This window comes from Esox lucius, chromosome 10, assembly GCF_011004845.1.
Source record: "Esox lucius isolate fEsoLuc1 chromosome 10, fEsoLuc1.pri, whole genome shotgun sequence".
NCBI lineage: Eukaryota > Metazoa > Chordata > Actinopteri > Esociformes > Esocidae > Esox > Esox lucius.
Genome location: NC_047578.1, coordinates 832,404 through 855,156, shown reverse-complemented (window position 1 = coordinate 855,156; position 22,753 = coordinate 832,404). Strand labels below are relative to the sequence as shown.

At 43.3% G+C, this 22,753-nt stretch overlaps 1 long non-coding RNA gene across 1 annotated transcript; it reads right to left on the bottom strand.

The window, feature by feature from the left end:
* Nucleotides 1–12,855: 12,855 nt before the first annotated feature.
* On the bottom strand, nt 12,856–14,930 carry LOC114840000. Its single transcript, XR_003782332.1, has 3 exons — nt 14,877–14,930; nt 13,248–13,856; nt 12,856–13,103 (listed from the first exon to the last, which is right to left on the bottom strand). It is a non-coding gene; the product is annotated as an uncharacterized LOC114840000 (long non-coding RNA).
* Between the last annotated feature and the right edge of the window lie 7,823 nt (nt 14,931–22,753).

Here is a 22,753-nt window from a genome sequence, read left to right as displayed (position 1 = left end):
ATTCTACAGTTGGCAGTTTGGCATTTAGAATATTTGAACATAAATAGTCCAAAAAGTAAAGGCAACAAATGTCAAAGACCTGTGTGACAAAAACCAAAATAGAATAACAGAGCATTACCACACAACATAACAAATTCATAACCAAAGACCACAAGTAAGTCCTATGCTATTTAGTTCATTTAGTTACTTAGCTGTAATCCCAAAACTTTCAAAGGTATTTTGTGTCCAAATATTAACACGGGCCCAATGGGAATCGACACACAACTTTAGCGTTTCTAGCACTATGCTTGAACAAATGCACAACAGAAGACCAAAAGGTGGAGCAGCGACGTTGAGTAAAGTTACTTATGACCAGCAATGGGCAACAGCACTCTGTCTATTTTCATTTGTGATATCTTATTTTCAATATGGTCATGGCAGAACGGCACCATTCAACAAAAGAGGACAGCTTCTCCACCCTCTTGTTCCTGGGGCCTAAACCCTTAATTACATCTGGCGCTGAAATAAGTATTTGATCCTCTCTCAATCAGAAACATTTCTGGCTTCCAGGTGTCTTTTATACAGGTAATGAGCCGAGATTAGGAGCACACTCTTAAAGGGAGTGGTCCTAATCTCAGCATGTTACCTGTATGAAAGACACCTGTCCACAGAAGCAATCAATCAATCAGATTCCAAACTCTTCACCATGGCCAAGACCAAAGAGCTGTCCAAGGATGTCAGGGAAAAGATTGTAGACCTACACAAGGCTGGATTGGGCTACAAGACCATCGCCAATCAGCTTGGTGAGAAGGTGACAACAGTTGGTGCGATTATTCGCAAATGGGAAAAACACAAAAGAACTGTCAATCTCGGTCTGGGGCTCCATGCAAGATCTCACCTCGTGGAGTTCCAATGATCATGAGAACAGTGAGGAATCTGCCCAGAACTACACGGGAGGATCTTGTCAATGATCTCAAGGCAACTGGGACCACAGTCACCGAGGAAACAATTGGTAACACACTACGCCGTGAAGGATGGAAATCCTGCAGTGCCCGCAAGGTCCCCCTGCTCAAAACTACAAAACTTAGAACGTGGAGTATTTTAATCTTACCTAGAAGGAGTTCTAATCGATGGAAGTGCCATCAGTCCCCATTGCTTCGTATTGCTGAATGAGAGCAAATGTTCACACAAAAGAAACATAATGCCCTGTCCATTCTATACCGTACGTTTTAGGTTTACATTAAAGGCTGCATGCTTTCAACAACTACATTCAGAATCTTGAAATTCAGCTTCAGTTAGTGAGGCTGATTGTATACAGAAAATGGTGCGAACCTGGATTTTCTTCAGTACAGCCATGGCAGAATTGGACCAGCTTGGCACCGAAGGGTATGATCATCACACAGTGTGCCACAAGAGGCACATTGTAGATCCCACCACCAGAGCCCATACTCAGCATTTAGAGCGAGCATGGCAGACCTTCAAGATGGATGTATGGCGCCATCGAGGTAATCGTACCACAAAGCTCTTAAAAGAACACCTGAGAGTAATTGAGTGGGAATACTGGCTTGGAAGAAAGCACAGATACAGCAGTCTTGGCCGTCTCATTCACAACATCCGAAAATACAATGTGCACGAGTGTCAGTGACTTTGCGGGGACAAAGTATTTATTTTGTTTGGTATAAATATTGGTATGGACACTTATACCACAGGCATTTATTTTGTTTGATATATAATAGTAACACTCCCATCAAATTAGTTATTTTTGCTAAACAATTTCAAAATGGTAAGATGTATTCCACTCAACCATGTTAGATTTTGTATAAAACAAACGTTTCAAAAACCCAATTAGAAAACCACTGTGAACGGACACTTTAAGGGATGTTCCAATGTTATAATTATGGAAACAGAAAAACAAAAATTCTTCATGTAACTCTAAATACCTATTTAATACGCTTTGAACTCTAAGTTCAACTATTTTTCAACATAAATAATCATTTCATACAATCCCCCCCTGCTTTCACGACAGAGTCAACGGAAAATGACTTAGTGAAAGCAAAACCATTACAGGACAGACATAAAAAAAAAAAGTTGGGAGGAATCTATCCAGTAAAACGTCGCAAACTGAATATGCAACCAAAACAAACGTGAAAATGATACACCCACAAATAAAAAAAAACATCCAAAAAGGAAATAAAAAACAACGGTCGCTCGTGTGAAGTAAGCATATTGAAATAACTCCCAAATTAGCATATCAAAATTAGTATTTCCACGGGCAACGGCCAAACTAAGTTGAGATAAACAAACATCATGACTCAATTCACCTCCTAAAGTCTAGGGAATTTACTCAACTGTAGATGTATGTCCATGTCAATCAAAATAGGGGCAGTCAGCCAAAATCGCTACTTTCACGCATATGCCATGCAAAGACATCAAAATTGTTCTAGAAATTAACAATGTTGGATGACTTAAGGTCTCCACTCTTACTACAAGTAGATTTCAAAATCATAAAGTTAAACATTAAAACCATTGAGAGGAAAATGTATGTAGCTTTCACTTAATGTTCCGTCCCAAAACTAATCATACTAATGTAGGGGAAATTACCAAACGTGACATGGTCTTCAGACCATATGTCTATGCTTCAGACTGCCTGGAGTAAAATACGTCATGCCTACAACCTAGCCGATCTCCTACGTTAACTAAAAGTTCAGAGTCATAACTCTACCCAGCTAATATCGTTGCTGTTCGCAAAAAAAAAATCGCATATCTTATCAACAGCAAGAGTAGGGGGGAAAACTCTCAAAATAAATGCAAATCAACAGAAAACAGATACATGAAGTCACTAAAATCAAGGAACAATCAGTGAGTGAACCCGTGATAGCCCAAGCCTGAACGCTAAACGCAGACACATCAATCAACCCCATGTGTCAGTTTACCAGCCAGTAACGAGCATCAGGCGTAGGTCCGAGAACACGAGTATTATCCCAGGTATCATTGTAAATACAAACAAAGTGAAACTACATTAATTAACCAGATCCAACTGGACATTTAAAATAGGATCCTATGGGTTATTTATTCGGGGAATAAACGGGCCGTGGTCATTTTACCATCTTTTGCAGGCTATGAATATATTGGCTGCGAATCCAGTCTTTACGGAAAACAGCGTGTTAACTTTAATATTAAAGTCGATCGCCACGGTCTGTATTCTACTCCATACAAGGAGAAAACACAATTTCAACCCCTCAATACGAAACCACAAGACCATATTTAACCAAATCAGAGAAGCATCATATACCAATTTCCAATGCAGCAGGGGCTAGCTCAATTTGCGGCAGTGGCATTTCCGGTGGCAGGTTGAGATGCCACGGCATCTTCCCCGTTAGCAGTGGCATTTTAGTGGCAGGTTGAGATGCCAACAATTTTTCCTGAGATGCCATGGCATCTTTCGTCGTTTATATGGTATTTCCGGTGGCAGCCTGAGATGCCACAAATTTACTAGACCGATTATGGGATAGAACGGTGGCAAACAAGGGCTGTGTCCGAAATCACCCACTGCTCAACATATACAACCAAACCAGTAGCCTGTCGTACTGTAGAGGAAAGAGCATATCCGACTGCAACTGCTGGTGTTAGTAGCATTTGCTAGTGAGATACCTTATAGTTTATAAATGTTAACATTTGCCAATATTACACTTGGTAGCATTTTCATGACCCTATTTCTTCATTTTTTTTTCAACGTTTCTTTGATTATTTATAATATTTTATTTGTATTACAGTCTGTTATGTTGCAGTGCTAAGGAAAGAAATTGGTGGTAGCCTAATTTTTTTTTTTTTATTTAAAATGCAATGACAAAATACTTTACTCAAATAAAAGACTGCAGTTTAAAACATGATTACATTAGGGGAACAATATTTAGGATGGTGCCCCCTTTATTTTTTTTAACTTGACATAATTATTTTTCAGACCCTGATCAGCAGAGATCAGCAGGACGACTATAGCTTTCTGAAGAGCGAGTGTGAAGCTCCGACTGGCCAGCTCCAACTGGCTACTGCCATGCTGGCAGTAGCCCATCTCCCAGATAAAAGATGTGGACCGTCGGTGGAGCTCAGGCCGAATATGAAGCCTGTAGCTGCGGCTAGCGGGGGAATCAACTATAGAATTTTTATTTTATTTCTAGTGACAGCCGAAGATAGACAGGAAAGGGGCCCAGTGAGAGAGGGGAAGACATGCAGCAAAGGGCCACAGGTTGGATCATCTGAATACAGTTTGCTAAATTAAATTCAATAGAAAAATGTCCAAGCACATTAATAGAGAGGGGAAGTGAAGGAAAAGATGTGGTAGAAAAAAAGTGTACAAGCAATAGGGATAACCGCACCCTGGAGAGGATTGTGAAACAAAACCCATTCAAAAATGTGGGAGAGATTCACAAAGAGTGGACTGCAGCTGGAGTCAGTGCTTCAAGAACTACCACGCACAGACATAAGAAAGACATGGGTTTCAGCTATCGCATTTCTTGTGTCAAGCCACTCTTGAACAAAACACAGCGTCAGAACCGTCTCGCCTCGGCTAAAGACAAAAAGGACTGGGCTACTGCTGAGTTATGTTCTCTGTAAATTTTGTATTTCCTTTGGAAATCAAGATCCCAGAGTCTGGAGGAAGAGAGGAGAAGCACATAATCCACGTTGCTTGAAATCCAGTGTAAATTTTCCACAGTCAGTGATGGTTTGGGGTGCCATGTCATCTGCTGGTGTAGGTCCACTGTGTTTTCTTAGGTCCAAGGTCAACGCAGCCGTCTACCAGGAAGTTTTAGAGCACTTCATGCTTCCTACTGCTGACCAACTTTATGGAGATGCAGATTTCATTTTCCAACAGGACTTGGCACCTGCACACAGTGCCAAAGCTACCAGTACCCGGTTTAAGAACCATGGTATCCCTGTTCTTAATTGGCCAGCAAACATGCCTGACCTTAACCCTATAGAAAATCTATGGGGTATTGTGAAGAGGAAGATGCGATACGCCAGACCCAACAATGCAGAAGAGCTGAAGGCCACTATCAGAGCAACCTGGGCTCTCATAACACCTGAGCAGCGCTACAGACTGATCGACTCCATGTCACGCCGCATTGTGTCACGTCCTGGCTGTGCCCCTAGCCATCTCTGCGCTGGGCTCGGGGCATAGCCAGGACAGGACAGGACAGGAGGTGGCATCTAGCCACCTCCAATCCTTTTGGTCTCCCCAATCAGAGGCAGGTATCGGTCGTTGCCTCCAATTGGGGACCCTATTTAAGTTCCCTGTTTCAGCCAGGGTGTTTATTTTGGTTTTTGTCCCGTTTTAGACGACCCAGGTCACTGGTTGCTGCGGTTTGTTTGTTTGAATCCTTCCTTATTAAAACATGGATTATTTAAGTTACCTTTACTCTGCGCCTGTGTCCTTCTCCCACCACGACCGTGACACATTGCTGCAGTAATTCAGGCAAAAAGAGCCCCAACTAAGTATTGAGTTTTCAGTTGGCCAACATTTCAAAAAAATAAATTTTTTGTATTGGTCTTACGCAATTTTCTAATTTTCAGAGATACTGAATTTGGGATTTTCATTAGTTGTCAGTTATAATAATCACAATTAAAAGAAATATACATTTGAAAAATATCAGTCTGTGTTTAATGAATGAATACAATATACAAGTTTTTTTTTCCTCCAGGAACTGCCACCTTAACGTGGTGGAGGGGTTTGAGTACCCGAGTGACCCTAGGAGCTATGTTGTCTGGGGCTATATGCCCCTGGTATGGTCTCCCAAGGCAAACGGGTCTTAGGCGACGGGTCAGACTAAGAGCGGTTCAAAACCCCCTTAATGAAGAATAACATTTTGAGTACCGTGACGTCGCCGTTATGGCGCAGCCGGGGCCCCACCCTGGAGCCAGGCCCAGGGTTGGGGCTCGTATGCGAGCGCCTGGTGGCCGGGCCTTCCCCCATGGGGCCCGGCCGGGCTCAGCCCGAACAGGCGACGTGGGGCCGCCCTCCCGTGGGCTCACCACCCACAGGAGGGACCATAAGGGGCCGGTGCGAAGAGGATCGGGCGGCAGTCGAAGGCAGGGGCCTAGACAACCCGATCTCTGGACACGGAAACTGGCTCTAGGGACGTGGAATGTCACCTTGCTGGCGGGGAAGGAGCCTGAGTTAGTGCGTGAGGTTGAGAGGTTCCGATTAGAGGTAGTCGGGATCACCTCTACGCACGGCTTGGGCTCTGGAACCACACTCCTTGAGAGAGGATGGACTCTTCACCACTCTGGAGTTGCCCATTGTGAGAGGCGGCGGGCTGGTGTGGGTTTGCTTATAGCTCCCCAGCTCTGCCGCCATGTGTTGGAGTTTACCCCGGTGAAGGAGAGGGTCGTTTCCCTGCGCGTACGGGTCGGGGATAGGTCTCTCACTGTTGTTTGTGCCTACGGGCCGAACCGCAGTGCAGAGTACCCAACCTTCTTGGAGTCTCTGGGAGGGGTGCTGGAAAGTGCTCCGACTGGGGACTCTATTGTTCTACTGGGGGACTTCAACGCCCACGTGGGCAACGACAGTGACACCTGGAGGGGCGTGATTGGGAGGAACGGCCCCCCTGATCTGAACCCGAGTGGTGTTCAGTTATTGGACTTCTGTGCTAGTCACAGTTTGTCCATAACGAACAACATGTTCAAGCATAAGGGTGTCCATCAGTGCACGTGGCACCAGGACACCCTAGGCCGCAGGTCGATGATCGACTTTGTTGTCGTCTCATCTGACCTGCGGCCGTATGTCTTGGACACTCGGGTGAAGAGAGGGGCGGAGCTGTCAACTGATCACCACCTGGTGGTGAGTTGGATCCGATGGTGGGGGAGGAAGCTGGACAGACTCGGCAGGCCCAAGCGTACTGTAAGGGTCTGCTGGGAACGTCTGGCCGAGTCTCCTGTCAGAGAGATCTTTAACTCCCACCTCCGGCAGAGCTTCGACTGGATCCTGAGGGAGGTTGGAGATATTGAGTCCGAGTGGACCATGTTCTCCACCTCCATTGTCAAAGCGGCCGCTCAAAGCTGTGGCCATAAGGTCTCCGGAACCGGTGGTGGACACCGGAAGTAAGGGATGCCGTCAAGCTGAAGAAGGAGTCCTATCAGGCCTGGTTGGCTTGTGGGACTCCTGAGGCAGCTGACGGGTACCGACAGGCCAAGCGGGCTGCAGCCCGGGTGGTTGTGGAGGCAAAAACTCGGGCCTGGGAGGAGTTCGGTGAGGCCATGGAGAAGGACTATCGGCTGGCCTCGAAGAGATTCTGGCAAACCGTCCGGCGCCTCAGGAGAGGGAAACAGTGCCCTACCAACACTGTTTACAGTAGAGGTGGGCAGCTGTTGACCTCAACTGAGGATGTCGTCGGGCGGTGGAAGGAGTACTTCGAGGATCTCCTCAATCCCGCTGACATGTCTTCCATTGAGGAAGCAGAGGATGAGGGCTCAGAGGTGGACTCGTCCATCACCCGGGCTGAAGTCACAGAGGTGGTCAAGAAACTCCTCGGTGGCAAGGCACCGGGGGTGGATGAGATCTGCCCTGAGCACCTCAAGTCTCTGGATGTTGTGGGGCTGTCTTGGTTGACACGCCTGTGCAACATCGCGTGGCGGTCGGGGACAGTGCCTCTGGGATGGCAGACCGGGGTGGTGGTCCCTCTTTTTAAGAAGGGGGACTGGAGGGTGTGTTCCAACTATAGGGGGATCACACTTCTCAGCCTCCCCGGGAAAGTCTATGCCAGGGTTCTGGAGAGGAGAATACGGCCGATAGTAGAACCTCGGATTCAGGAGGAACAGTGTGGTTTTCGTCCGGGCCGTGGAACACTGGACCAGCTCTATACCTTCTACGGGGTGTTGGAGGGTTCATGGGAGTTTGCCCAACCAATCCACATGTGTTTTGTGGATTTGGAGAAGGCATTCGACTGTGTCCCTCGTGGCATCTTGTGGAGGGTGCTTGGGGAATATGGGGTCCTGGGTCCTTTGCTAAGGGCTGTCAGGTCCCTGTACATCCGAAGCAGGAGCTTGGTCTGCATTGCCGGCAGTAAGTCAGACTTGTTCCCAGTGCATGTTGGACTCCGGCAGGGCTGCCCTTTGTCACCGGTTCTGTTCGTAATTTTTATGGACAGAATTTCTAGGAGGGTGTCAGGTTTGGGGACCACACGATTTCGTCTCTGCTCTTTGCAGATGATGTTGTCATGTTGGCCCCTTCTAACCAGGACCTTCAGCATGCACTGGGACGGTTTGCAGCGAGTGTGAAGCGGTGGGGATGAAAATCAGTACCTCCAAATCCGAGGCCATGGTCCTCAGTCGGAAAAGGGTGGCTTGCCCACTTCAGGTTGGTGGAGAGTGCCTGCCTCAAGTGGAGGAGTTTAAGTATCTAGGGGTCCTGTTCACGAGTGAGGGAAGGATGGAACGGGAGATTGACAGACGGATCGGTGCAGCTTCTGCAGTAATGCGGTCGATGTATCGGTCTGTCATGGTGAAGAAAGAGCTGAGCCGCAAGGCGAAGCTCTCGATTTACCGGTCAATCTACGTTCCTACTCTCACCTATGGTCATGAGCTTTGGGTCATGACCGAAAGGACAAGATCCCGGATACAGGCGGCCGAAATGAGCTTTCTCCGCAGGGTGGCTGGGCGATCCCTTAGAGATAGGGTGAGAAGCTCGGTCACCCGGGAGGAGCTCAGAGTAGAGCCGCTGCTCCTCCACATCGAGAGGGGTCAGCTGAGGTGGCTTGGGCATCTGTTTCGGATGCCTCCGGAACGCCTTCCTGGGAAGGTGTTCCGGTCCCGTCCCACCGGGAAGAGACCCCGGGGAAGACCTAGGACACGCTGGAGGGACTATGTCTCCCGGCTGGCCTGGGAACGCCTCGGTGTCCCCCCGGAAGAGCTGGAGGAAGTGTCTGGGGAGAGGGAAGTCTGGGCATCCCTGCTTAGACTGCTGCCCCCGCGACCCGGCCCCGGATAAGCGGAAGATGATGCAATGCAATGCAATGATTGTTTTTATATTTTTATATTATGTTATATTAAAGAGTTTTGTTCCTGAATACAGCCTAGTAATTCATACCAAGACCTTTGTACATGGTTTTAATGTATGTACTGATACATATAAATATCACCTAGTATAGTAAGCTGTAAATGTTGAGGGTTTCAAGTCAATGATTTTGGATAGGTCATCTGTTACAACATCTTGTTTAATTTACAATCAGAAAGGGACAGCTGCCACAGGGGGACAGTGGCAATTGCCACAAACATTGGCCGGTGCTTTGCCAAGTGTAAGCCTATAGCCTAAATATTGTTCCCCTAATGTAATCATGTTTTAAACTGCAGTCTTTTATTTGAGTGAGAAAAGTATTTTGTCATTGCATTTTAAATAAAATAAAAAAAATAGGCTACCACCAATTTCTTTCCTTAGCACTGCAACATAACAGACTGTAATACAAATAAAATATTATAAATAATCAAAGAAACGTTGAAAAAAAAATGAAGAAATAGGGTCATGAAAATGCTACCAAGTGTAATATTGGCAAATGTTAACATTTATAAACTAAGGTATCTCACTAGTAAATGCTACAAACACCAGCAGTTGCAGTCGGATATGCTCTTTCCTCTACAGTACGACAGGCTACTGGTTTGGTTGTATATGTTGAGTAATGGGTGATTTCGGACACAGCCCTTGTTTGCCACTGTTCTATCCCATAATCGGTCTAGTAAATTTGTGGCATCTCAGGCTGCCACCGGAAATACCATATAAACGACGAAAGATGCCATGGCATCTCAGGAAAAATCGTTGGCATCTCAACCTGCCACTAAAATGCCACTGCTAAAGGGGAAGATGCCGTGGCATCTCAACATGCCACTAAAAATGCCACTGCTAAAGGGGAAGATGCCGTGGCATCTCAACCTGCCACTAAAAATGCCACTGCTTACGAGGAAGATGCCGTGGCATCTCAAACTGCCACTGGAAATGCCACTGCGAGCTGCCGATGCCGCAAATTGAACTCTGGGAAAAAAAAGTCACTCTGGGAATGGTAGTCAGGACATGGAACAAAACGACAATATTCTAACTACAGCCGCCATGACTGCAATACTCCAAAAATAACTTCTAGCCACCATACATTTTCAAATCCATATATCAACTTCCACAAAACCATCAAATCCGACATGCAAAAACCAACCCTCCCCCAGGCGGTTCAGCGTTCCTGCGTGTTCCTGTGGGATTACTCACGGCGAGGTCAAAGAGAAGCCGAAACTGTCTCGATTCTTGCGGGAACAATACGTCTGTACAGCCGTTGTCTTGATTCGCACAGGCATCTTCCCAATTCCAATGTCCAGTCGAATGCCTAGTGGTAGCGTCATTAATTCAAACGGAGTGGTCAAAGTCTCTTCCTCAACCCCAACTCTTCATTGGCCTCAATTGCTGCAAACTCCCCACTTCTAGAACTTTTCTTGATTCGCGTAGACACGCTCAACACCTCCCAAGCAGAGCAGAAACGGCCTCCAGACGGCCCACAGCATTTCCACGTTCACAACGAAAAGGTCCATAGAACAAAACCAAACGGTGGCCAGTTCGGCCTCCAGCGGGGGTTGGCTACGTCAATTGTAGGGAAATGGTGGGACCACGCAAACCTCCAAGGAGTCCTAGCGGGGGGGGTGGGGGCGGTCAGAGGGGACAACCTGAACGAAAAGGGCTACAACACAGATCAATACACCCCACAAAACTTTCCCAAAGCTTCCATCAGTCAACACTTTCTACACACCGTAGCATACGCCTTCCAAACAACTTCACATCACGCCTCCTGCTACTTCCATACGTTACCACGTCCATCTACCTCCAATCAGCCCGGCAGGCCGCGCATCCGTCACCGAATGATAACGCCAGCCACTGGAAAATCTATTAACACTCAAAGAAACATTTGCAGACGTATTGCTTCACAGACCCATCAAACCAAAGCGAGGCGAAAACGCCGGATCCAGGGCGAACCCAAATGGGGCTACCAAGCCGCCAGCTTTCACCCTGGTACCTCAATCAACGTGCCCAGCATGTGTTGATAAGCTCGTCAGCCCTTACGCAAGATATACCTCACACCAGTGTTTTACACAGAGGTCCAACCACCGTACTGTTAACAGTTTTACCTTAAGACTGAAATGTGCACGTACCTCCTGAGTTCAAAATTTAAGCCTGGGTACCTGTACTGAGGAATCCCAAAAATCATTCAAGCTGGGCGCCCTGACTCTCAGCCTTTTCGCAGCCAGTCCACGAGCGGGGGAGGAATTGGGCCGTGCACGGATAACCCGCTATGATTTAAGGACGAGACCCCAGGATCAGTAACCGAGGATGAGCTCCATAGTTTTGATGGTAATTCCATCAAACTCATTAATAAGGAAGTACAGAGACGAAATACTCTTGGCACAATTTAACAGTTTTATTATTATTTGCAAATAAGAGAGACGCGTCAACCGCTTACACACAATCGTCTGAGGAGTCTCTGACTCCATACATGAACAATCCGTATTTATTTCAAATGTTAGAAGGGGTGTGGTAAGATGCTGCCATCTGTCTTGTGTAACATTGACCCAAAGGTCGGGCTGTCCCCCCCACCTTATCCTTCTCAACTCTTGAGGAGACACAATGTCTGGTTAATCAACATAGACACTAAAGGGTTATACAGATTTACGAGTACCCCTCTAATCCACCCGTGCCGGTCAAGGATGTCTCCTATTCAAACACCAGACCCCTTTTAGCATCTTTAACTAGTAACTCATTCATACATGTATAGGACCAAGAATACATCAGTTAAAAATTTCCAAAACACCTTTGAATAAAGTGTTACTGACATTTCTTCTACCACTAAGTACAATAAAACATTTATAACCGTCACCAGCCATAATTTTGGCTGCATTGAATAACAGGTCACACTTTATCCCTCCCGGATGGAGGGTGATTATCAGTGGTCTTGTATGTCTTCCATTTTCTTATAATTGCTCCCACAGTTGATTTCTTCACACCAACCTGCTTACCTATTGCAGATTCAGTCTTCCCAGCCTGGTGCAGGTCTACAAATTTGTTTCTGGTGTCCTTTGACAGCTCTTTGGTCTTGGCCATAGTGGAGTTTGGAGTGTGACTGTTTGAGGTTGTGGACAGGTGTCTTTTATACTGATAACAAGTTCAAACAGGTGCCATTAATACAGGTAACGAGTGGAGGACAGAGGAGCCTCTTAAAGAAGAAGTTACAGGTCTGTGAGAGCCAAAAATCTTGCTTGTTTGTAGGTGATGAAATACTTGTTTTACAGAGGAATTTACCAATAAATTCATAAACAAATCCTAAAATGTGATTTTCTGGCATTTTCTTTCTCATTTTGTCTCTCATAGTTGAAGTGTACCAATGATGAGAATTACAGGCCTCTCTCATCTTTTTAAGTGGGAGAACTTGCACAGTTGGTGGCTGACTTAATACTTTTTTGCTCCACTATATACAACAATAGCTGAATTTGGATAGCTATAGTAGGGCGCAAACCGATGGCCCAAAAGAAAGTATTACAGCACCACTTTTGGTGTCCCCCTCAAGAATTGCTCTTGAGAACATTTTATGTAATTGTTGACATCAGATTTTCGCCCCTGTCTGATTCAAACAATATCATAACAGTCCACTAATTAAAATAACAAAAGGAAAGCAATACCAAATGGTAAAGCATCTGTAAATGGTGAATGGTACAAGAACCCCAAGAAACCTGACATGTCATAAATCCATGGAGTGTTGATTTTGTGAAACTGTAAACGTAGTAAGCAAGGCATTGTTTCCTGCACACAAAAAAACTGGCAAATGACTCAAAAAGGACTAAGGATATAGACTTTATTCTGTAGTTCTTTATTAGTCATACAAATACATGTAAATGCGTATGGGAAAGTCCCCAGAATGCAATCATACTCTTTAATAATAATAAGCTGTATGGTCTTTAGAATTTCCTCCCATGGCTAGAATATCGCTATATGATTGGTTAAAACAGAACAGTGTACAATGTGAAAGGCAATGTACTTCACACAACATTTTAAATGACAGCTGAAAGGCCAATATCCATTTGCTTCTCTCTCTAGGTAGCTGAAATCCTGCCTGGTGAAGGGACAAAAAGGTCAAAGGTTAGGGGTGCAGAACATGGAGCTGTGTCATGATATTCCTGGTTTTCAGAATAAAAACCTGTGTGGGTTCATGGGTGTGGATAACACATAGATATCAAGGAAAACAAACTTCTCTTACCATTATTGTTGGTCTTCAGACATTACTTAATTTTCTTGGTGGTCTTCTGCTCTATGGGTTTCAAAGGCTTCACTGTAGCCTTTGGTTTGTGCTCTATGGGTTTCAAAGGCTTCACTGTAGCCTTTGGTTTGTGCACTATGGGGTGAAAAGGCTTCCAATTAGCCTTTGGTTTGTGCACTATGGGGTGAAAAGGCTTCCTTGTAGCCTTTTGTTTGTGCACTATGCAGTGAAAAGGCTTCCTCGTAGCCTTTGGTTTGTGCACTATGGGGTGAAAAGGCTTCCTCGTAGCCTTTGGTTTGTGCACTATGGGGTGAAAAGGCTTCTCCGTATCTTTTGGTTTGTGCACTATGGGGTGAGATGGCTTCTCCGTATCTTTTGGTTTGTGCACTATGGGGTGAGATGGCTTCTCCGTATCTTTTGGTTTGTGCACTATGGGGTGAGATGGCTTCTCCGTATCTTTTGGATTCTTTATTATCACTGGGTTTGGATTCTGCACCAGCTTCTGAGACTGTTTGTCATCAGCGGCCCTCAGTGCGCAAACACCACAGGACAGCAAAAACAGCACCACAACCATTGACTTCATGTTGACACCAGAGGCAGGAGAAAAGCCTAGAATAGAAAATAGTAGAAATGTTCAATAAAATACTACAGAGTAGAACAGAATATAATGTCATGTAACAGAGTAGAACAGAATGGAATTTCGTGGAATAAAAAAATATGTAATCTGATAGACTAGATCAGAACAGAACAGAATAGAGCAGAATTGAAAATATTAGAATAGAGTATAACAGAAGAGAATATGATGGAACAAATAGAAAATATTTAATAAAAAGCAGAGTATAATAACAGAATAAAACATAGTATAACACAATAAATTATAACAGAAAATAATATAACAAAATGAACAGAACTGTAAGGCTGCAGGGTTGAGTCAGGATGCAGGGAGAATAGAAGACTTTAATAAATGATTATTCATGAAAACAGAAACAACAGAAACAATGCTAAAATTATATGAGAAACAAATAATGACTTACAACATACAACAAGGAAGGAGGAATATAAATAAGGAAATGTATAAGGAACACAGGTGAGGGTCATAAAAACAGACAGGTGTCTGTGCTCCAAAAAAGGGTGAGAGGATGTTGATGCCCACTGTCATGACCGGCCTGCTGGACGTGACAATAGAACATAGTAAAGTAAAACAGGATAGAAAAAAACTAGGCACACTAAAGATGAATAGAAACCAATAGAACAGAACAGAAATGAATAAAACAGGTGGGACTAGCTTCTAATAAAACTGAATACAAACCAATTAAAATGACTAAATAAAGAAGAATAACACAGAATAAAGCTAGATAGAACAATAAAACATAATATAAAGATTAAACCAAACAGAACAGGAAGGATTAACACAAAAAATAACAGAATATAACAGTACAAATATTACTGGACAGAATAAAATTCTAAATAGAATGAAACAGAATACATGCAACAGAATAGAGTATAATAGAAACAAAGAGTTAAACATTAACTTTTATCAGTCACTGACAGGAGACTGTGAAGTTAGAATTGGATGACTGAAAACCCTCAAATCTGAATGCATGTTGTTAATGTTCTCCCAGTACTCACACAGTCACGGTTTCCTCTCAGATGTGATGGAACACAGTCACGGTTCTCTCTTAGATCTGGTACAACACAAGGACAAGGCTGCACATTTATATAATTTTACTGTTGTTGTCATCATCATTATTGTATGACATCAAATGAAATATTTGCATAATACTCTCTACGCGTGTGTGTGTGGGGGGGGTGTGTATTTGGAGGAAAGAAGTTCTGCAGGATGTAGTTAAAGTTAAAGATCTGAAAAAGCAAACAAGCATTCTGAAAAACTTGTCGTGTTTATTTTACACGTGGTGTCTCCAATTTCTCTTGCCTACTACACGTAAAGCTCAGTAATGTTTCCATCTTTTGAAGATTTTTTAAATTTTAAACATGATAGATTATAGGTTTGATAAATTATAGAATTGACTGAAAGTTAGATGACATTAAAGGTAAGTGTTTCTTGTCACCCTGTAGACTAAAATATTTTAATGAAGATCTGTGTTTTGAAATTGTATTCATATTCATAATTCTAAAAAAGAACCGTTCACAGTTGTAAATAACTTGATGCACCAGGTCCCATAGACTTATACAGATAATTACATTTAGATAAAGCAGAAAGCCCAAACTAAGGCTGGGGGACTGCAGCAAAGCAGCCCCAAACCATAATGGCACCGCCTCCATACTTTACGTTTGGTATGAGTTTCTTCTGTTCAAAAGAAGTATTTTGTTTTCATAAAATTTGGCGTCTGCAATTGCTGCCAAACATCTTCACCTTGAGCCCCAAGTTTCTTTCAATCCTAGAAAATGACCCTTGAATTTGGTCAATTTTCTTTAGAGGAGAAGCTTCTTACTTCCTGACCTTCTAAGTTTGCACAGTCTATTTGTGACAGTTGAGTCATGCAATTTGTGTCACAGTTTGGTGGGTGGCAGAAATAAACGCAGGCAGGGTTGTGGTTCAAAAAACCAAAAGGGCAGATTTATTGAGCCAACAGTCAAAAAACAAAAAAGGGAAAAGCACAAACACACAGCGTGCTATGGACAAACAATAATCGACAATACAAGGAAAACAAGGGCAATTTAAATAGGGTCCCCAATCAGAGGCAACGCAGGGGACGCCTGACACTAAACACAGATGGCTAGAGGGAACTATTCCTTGCCAGGTCCTGAATATGGCCCCCAGTCCAGTGCAGAGATGGCTAGAGGGATCTATTCCCTGTCAGGTCCTGAATATGGCCCCCAGTCCAGTGCAGAGATGGCTAGGGTATCAGTAATATTTCTTCTGAGGGCCTTGGATTGGTCTTTTGATCTTTCCAAATGATAAAGAGGGTTTGTTTCATTTTTAAATGACAGTACCTTTTAGCCATTCAGCTCACTCTCCTGCTGTATCGACCTGACAGGAACATATGTTGGGAATCTGAATTTTAAAAGAAGAATCTGAGGAACCTAATGGTAATGACCCAATGACATATCTGTATTTGCAGTGGGAGACAAACAATGTTTTATATGTTTTTAGAAACAGGTTAACATCCACAAAGCATCCAAAACACTTCCCATTAGACATGATACATTGATGCAGGTGATTACAGAAATTATGGCAAAAAATGCAAATGACTTAGGCAAAGTAAACTTTCAAAAGCCACAAAGACAATCTATCTGACCCTCTTCTAGCTGCCAAAGGAATGAGTCAAGCTAACAACAAACACTGATATTAGTGATGGACTAGGGTTTGTTTTGTTTAGTAATACTGTCAGTAGTCACCAACCAACACATCGTTTCTAACACAAGTGGTCCCCAGAGGAAAAGTTTGAAATTTCATGGGTCCCTGGCACAAGAAAGTTTCAGAAAAGGCTGTTCTAAACCAATGATTGGTTTGTACAGAGTGACTTTCAGCTGGAAAAAGATTTCATATGATTGATCACAATTCCAGTAAATGCATTATGGCAAATGTGTCAATACCCGGAGTATCCTCTTACATTTGGAAACCTGAAGACAATGAACAGGCTCTCGTACGAACATCTTGTCACAGTGTTGTAGGGAGTACGATAAGGGTTTTTATTTCCCAACTCAAAGCACGACAAAATAATTGACTGGGCAAGGCCAAAGTAAAGTAAGGAGGAGTAAATCCTCCAAAACAGAACACATGGACTCTTTTTCATTTATCAGGAAACAAGACAGTCTGGGGATCTGGCCAGCAATAAACTTGGAGGAATTACGACCCAATAATTCATAACTGGGTTAATTACCTCAGCACCATGAAATACACAGTATGATTTCAACATAGTCATCCAAGCCTTTGGTAATGCCATTAATTTGTAATGTAGTTACAGTAGCATTTGCAGTAACAAGTGCCCGATCTAAAACCAGTCTGATGTCTTTTCAAAATGCAGTTTTAATAAGACAGTGTGCAACCTTAAGGCTTGAGCTATTCAATACAGTTTAGATACAGGACGATAACCATCAAAGTCTCTAGTATCCCCATTCTTATGTAGTGGCAGTACATTCCAAACTATGTAGAGGCTGTGTTCCAAACTATAGGAATGACCCCATAAAAGACATTAAGTTTGTACATGTGTGTTTGAGCTCTGGAGATGAAAGCAGCAGCAATAGCCAGCAGACCAGGAGAATATTAATGTGATACTGTGGATTTCCTACAGTTATTACGTAGCAATGCATTTTCAGCTTCTTTATTTATGAATAGGCTCAGTGAACAAGGTTGCTATGCTATTAGCAACATCAATCTCTTAAGTGTCTCTGAAGTGTTGGGACAGGATCCTGTCTCCCAGGCAATTTTACTGAATGTCTATAAAAAGGCTTTTAATTTATTCACTTTGATAAGGTGCAACTTAACATACAGGAACAGTTTTGAATAAAGCTAGAGTGTGTGTGTGTTTGTCTGTAAATATGGGAGGGTTTTATGTCATCATTACTGTTTGTCTGTTTCAGTTCCTTATTACACACACATGCAGCTTACCTTGGACCCATTTCTATTTGACTAGGCTAAAACTTTTCCAATGAAAATCCCCAGTGAGGACATTTATCAGGTTATAGCAGCGAGAATCAAACCAGTGACATTAGGCAGTAAGCCCAAAACCAAAATGAACCACACCGGGTGTGGCCACACGAGCTACACCTGTCTCCAATTAGGGAGAACAAAATGGGTAGAGATGGCTAGAGGCAGAGCCAGGACGTCATTTAAAATTTTACAAACCCTGTTTATCATTTGGCAAGATCAAAAGACCCATTCAAGGCCCTCAGAGGAAATACTACTGATACCCGTGATGGATCATCTAGAAACTGAGCAATGTGAAAAAAAACTGTTAGGGTCTCACCACATTCAGGACAAGTGTGGACCTAAACACACCCACAGAAGTCTCTAAGAACCCCAGGGTGACATCTAGGGATCTACAAGCCTCTCACCACAATCAATGTCAAAGTGTCAGGTCCTGGCTATGAGGATGCACCTAGCCATCTCTGCACTGGACTGGGGGCCATAGTCAGGACCTAGCAGGGAATAGATTCCTCTAGGCATCTCTGCACTGGACTGGGGGCCATAGTCAGGACCTAGCAGGGAATAGATTCCTCTAGGCATCTCTGCACTGGACTGGCGGCCATAGTGAGGACCTGGCAGGGAATAGATCCCTCTAGGCATCTCTGCACTGGACTGGGGGCCATAGTCAGAACCTAGCAGAGAATAGATTCCTCTAGGCATCTCTGCACTGGACTGGGGGCCATAGTCAGAACCTAGCAGAGAATAGATTCCTCTAGGCATCTCTGCACTGGACTGGGGGCCATATTCAGGACCTGACAGGGAATAGATCCCTCTAGCCATCTCTGCACTGGACTGGGGGCCATATTCAGGACCTGACAGGGAATAGATCCCTCTAGCCATCTCTGCACTGGACTGGGGGCCATATTCAGGACCTGACAGGGAATAGTTCCCTCTAGCCATCTGTGTTTAGTGTCAGGCGTCCCCTGCGTTGCCTCTGATTGGGGACCCTATTTAAATTGCCCTTGTTTTCCTTGTATTGTCGATTATTGTTTGTCCATAGCACGCTGTGTGTTTGTGCTTTTCCCTTTTTTGTTTTTTGACTGTTGGCTCAATAAATCTGCCCTTTTGGTTTTTTGAACCTCAACCCTGCCTGCGTTTATTTCTGCCACCCACCAAACTGTGACACAAATTGCATGACTGTCACAAATAGACTGTGCAAACTTAGAAGGTCAGGAAGTAAGAAGCCTCTGCTTTAAAAATTGACCAAATTCAAGGGTCATTTCTAGGATTGAAAGAAACTTGGGACTTAGACCAGATAAGGTCAAGCGTGAGACCGTCTCAGTTCCAAGGTCTTACACTGCTATACTATTGTGCTGGGGGATTGGGTCAGTTCTCCTTCCCCACTAAGTTCTCCTTCTCCACTATAAATCGTTGTTGATATGAGGAATGTATTTTCTGAATTTTCCCAGTCTCCTCCCGTTTGAAACTTTAGGAGGACATGAGGTCCTGGTCCACACCTGCGGAATACCTGGTTTGGGGGGCCTGTTGCTGTCCCTGTCCATCTGGTCATACTTCTGACCTAGTCTAAATTTAAATAGACTCTGGATTTTGCCCACATGCATTTATTAATTATTCTAATTGGACTCTTAATATCTCACCCGGCACAGCCAGAAGAGGACTGGTCACCCCTCTGAGCCTGGGTCCTCTCTAGGTTCCTTCTTAAAATTTGGCCTTCTTAGGGAGTTTTTCCTAGCCACTAAATTTGTGACAACTCCTGAAATAAATTTGATTGAAGGTCAAGATGTTTGCCAACAATTCCAGGTGCCAATTTTGGCGGAAACTAAGTAGTGTCTTTGAACAGAAGAACCTCATACCAACCATAAAGTATGGACCATAAAGACTGCTGCTTTGCTGCAGTCCCCCAACCTTCATTTGGCCTTTCTGTTTTATCTAAATGTAATTCTCCATAGAAGTCTATGGGACTTGGTACGTTTGGTTACTTACAACTGTGAGCGGTTCTTGTTCAGAACTATGAATATGAACACTATTTAAAAACACAGATCTTCATTAGAATATGTTAGTCTACAGGGTGACAAGAAATACTTACCTTTAATGTCACCTGGCTTTTTTACCAGGTCCTTCACGTTCAAGGCTTCTACAGATACCAGGCTAGAGTGTCCCCTCACATTCAAGGCTTCTACCGATACCAGGCTAGAGTGTCCCCTCACATTCAAGGCTTCTACAGATACTTGGCTAGAGTGCCCCTCACATTCAAAGCTTCTACAGATACCAGGCTAGGGTCTCCCCTTACATTCAAGGCTTCTACAGATACCAGGCTCAGATTATGCTTTAATTGTTCAGTGGTTGTATCTTATTTCAAAGTATTTATGGGTTCATCATCTAAACTGGACTGTGACTATGCTGTCCTCTGATGGCCTTTATCAGTTTCTTTTCCACTTGTACTTGTAATATTCAAAGAAATTGAACATGCATTGCTACGTATTAACTGTAGGAAATCCACAGTAGCACATAAATATTCTCCTGCTCTGCTGGAGCATAACTGACACTGTGCAAGCAGCCTGGATTCTTTTAAGGAACCTAATGGTAACGACTCAATGACATATCTGGTATCATCGTCCTTGGTAAAGGCCAGATGAATCACTACTAGAGGGGTTTTCTGAACCTTTAATAATTTTTTTTGCATTTTAATTTACTCTTATGTCGTATAAGTTTAGATATGATCTGAGCAAGGTTTGGTTCAACACAATCAATCACATTCTGTTGTTGTCCGTACAATACGTTTTCTGTACATTGTTTGTTCTTATAATTATTCTGAAGGTCTTTTCCTGTAAGAGGTCACAAATAACAGGAGTGAAAACAAAGGGAGCAACTGGGCTCGTTCCATCTTAAGAACGTTAACATTTGTATAGAGGGATAACTTTGATTTTAATAGGGTAGATCTTATAACTTTCATTGAAGTAGGCTAGATGTGATAACTTTCATTTTAACAGGTTAGATCTTGTAACTTTCATTGAAGTAGGCTAGATGTGATTACTTCCATTGAAGTAGGTTAGATGTAATAACTTTAATTGAAGTAGGCTAGATGTGATAACTTTCATTTGAGTAATTTAGATATGATAACATTCATTTGAATAGGTTAGATGTGATAACGTTCTTTTGAATTGTCTAGATGTGATAACGTTCATTTGAATTTTTTAGATGTGATAACTTTCATTTGAATAGGTTGATATGATAACATTCATTTGAATAGTTTAGATGTGATAACATTCATTTGAATAGTTTAGATGTGATAACATTCATTTGAATAGTTTAGATGTGATAACTTTCATTTGAATAGGTTGATATGATAACATTCATTTGAATAGTTTAGATGTGATAACATTCATTTGAATAGTTTAGATGTGATAACATTCATTTGAATAGTTTAGATGTGATAACTTTCATTTAAATAGGTTGACGTGGTAACTTTTGTTTTCCTGGGAACCTTTAGTCTTAATGGGGGGTAATCCCCCACCCTGTTTGGGTAACATATGTTCTTCTTATCCCAAAGTGAGGTAGTTTTGATATACTTAGAGATTTAAGAAGAGTCTTTCTCCTTACAGAAATACTGTTATAGTAACCAAGCATTCTCTCCATGTGGCGTGTAAAATAAAGGCTATACTTTTAAATCCTCTGCATTCGGGTACAACTTTCTGCAACTTTTTCCTTTTGTATATTATGTATGTCTGGACCATCTGAATCATCTGTGAATGAAAGCATCAGGTTTATCCCTGATTCTTCCTGCCTGTTACCCTGTGGATCACTACAAGGACCCCCTTTTACAGGAAGAGGAGATGGGGGGGCAGGAAATTAACTGATGATCATTCTATGGGCTTGAATATACATTAAAGGGGCATTTGTTAAATTTCAACTGTACTGCTAGCATAAATGACCAGAGGAAATCTGCAGTTAATGTTTTAAGTTACTGTTTCAAATGAAAATGTGGTGCCTGAGATATTCCCTGTTTAAACTTTCTCTCCGGCCGGCTTTCAGTTTGCATTTACTTTTAATCTCCTCATACTGGCATTAGACACTCACTTTACTATCCCCCACCCAAAACACCCTGGACTAGATAATACTATCCCCCACCCTAAACCACCCTGGACTAGATAATACTATCCCCCACCCTAAACCACCCTGGACTAGATAATACTATCCCCCCACCCTAAACCACCCTGGACTAGATAATACTATCCCCCACCCTAAATCACCCTGGACTAGATAATACTACCCCCCACCCTAAACCACCCTGGACTAGATAATACTATCCCCCACCCTAAACCACCCTGGACTAGATAATACTATCCCCCCACCCTAAACCACCCTGGACTAGATAATACTATCCCCCCACCCCTAAACCACCCTGGACTAGATAATACTATCCCCCCACCCTAAACCACCCTGGACTAGTTAATACTATCCCCCACCCTAAACCACCCTGGACTAGATAATACTATCCCCCCCACCCTAAACCACCCTGAACTAGATAATCCTATCCCCCACCCTTAACCACCCTGGACTAGATAATACTACCCCCCACCCTAAACCACCCTGGACTAGATAATACTATCCCCCACCCTAAACCACCCTGGACTAGATAATCCTATCCCCCACCCTAAACCACCCTGGACTAGATAATCCTATCCTGGTTTCATTTAGTAACTGAAGAGGATATGGTTTCAATTCAAACTTGGGACAGGATTCTACACAGTGCCCCTTTAATCTTAATGGATCTTTATATTTACATTTTCCTGTGTGTGTGTGTGTGTGTGTGATTTTTTTATAACTGTAAGCACATTTCTTTGTATGTGTTTAGGTTGACACGGGTGTGTATGAAAGACAGGTGGACTCAAAA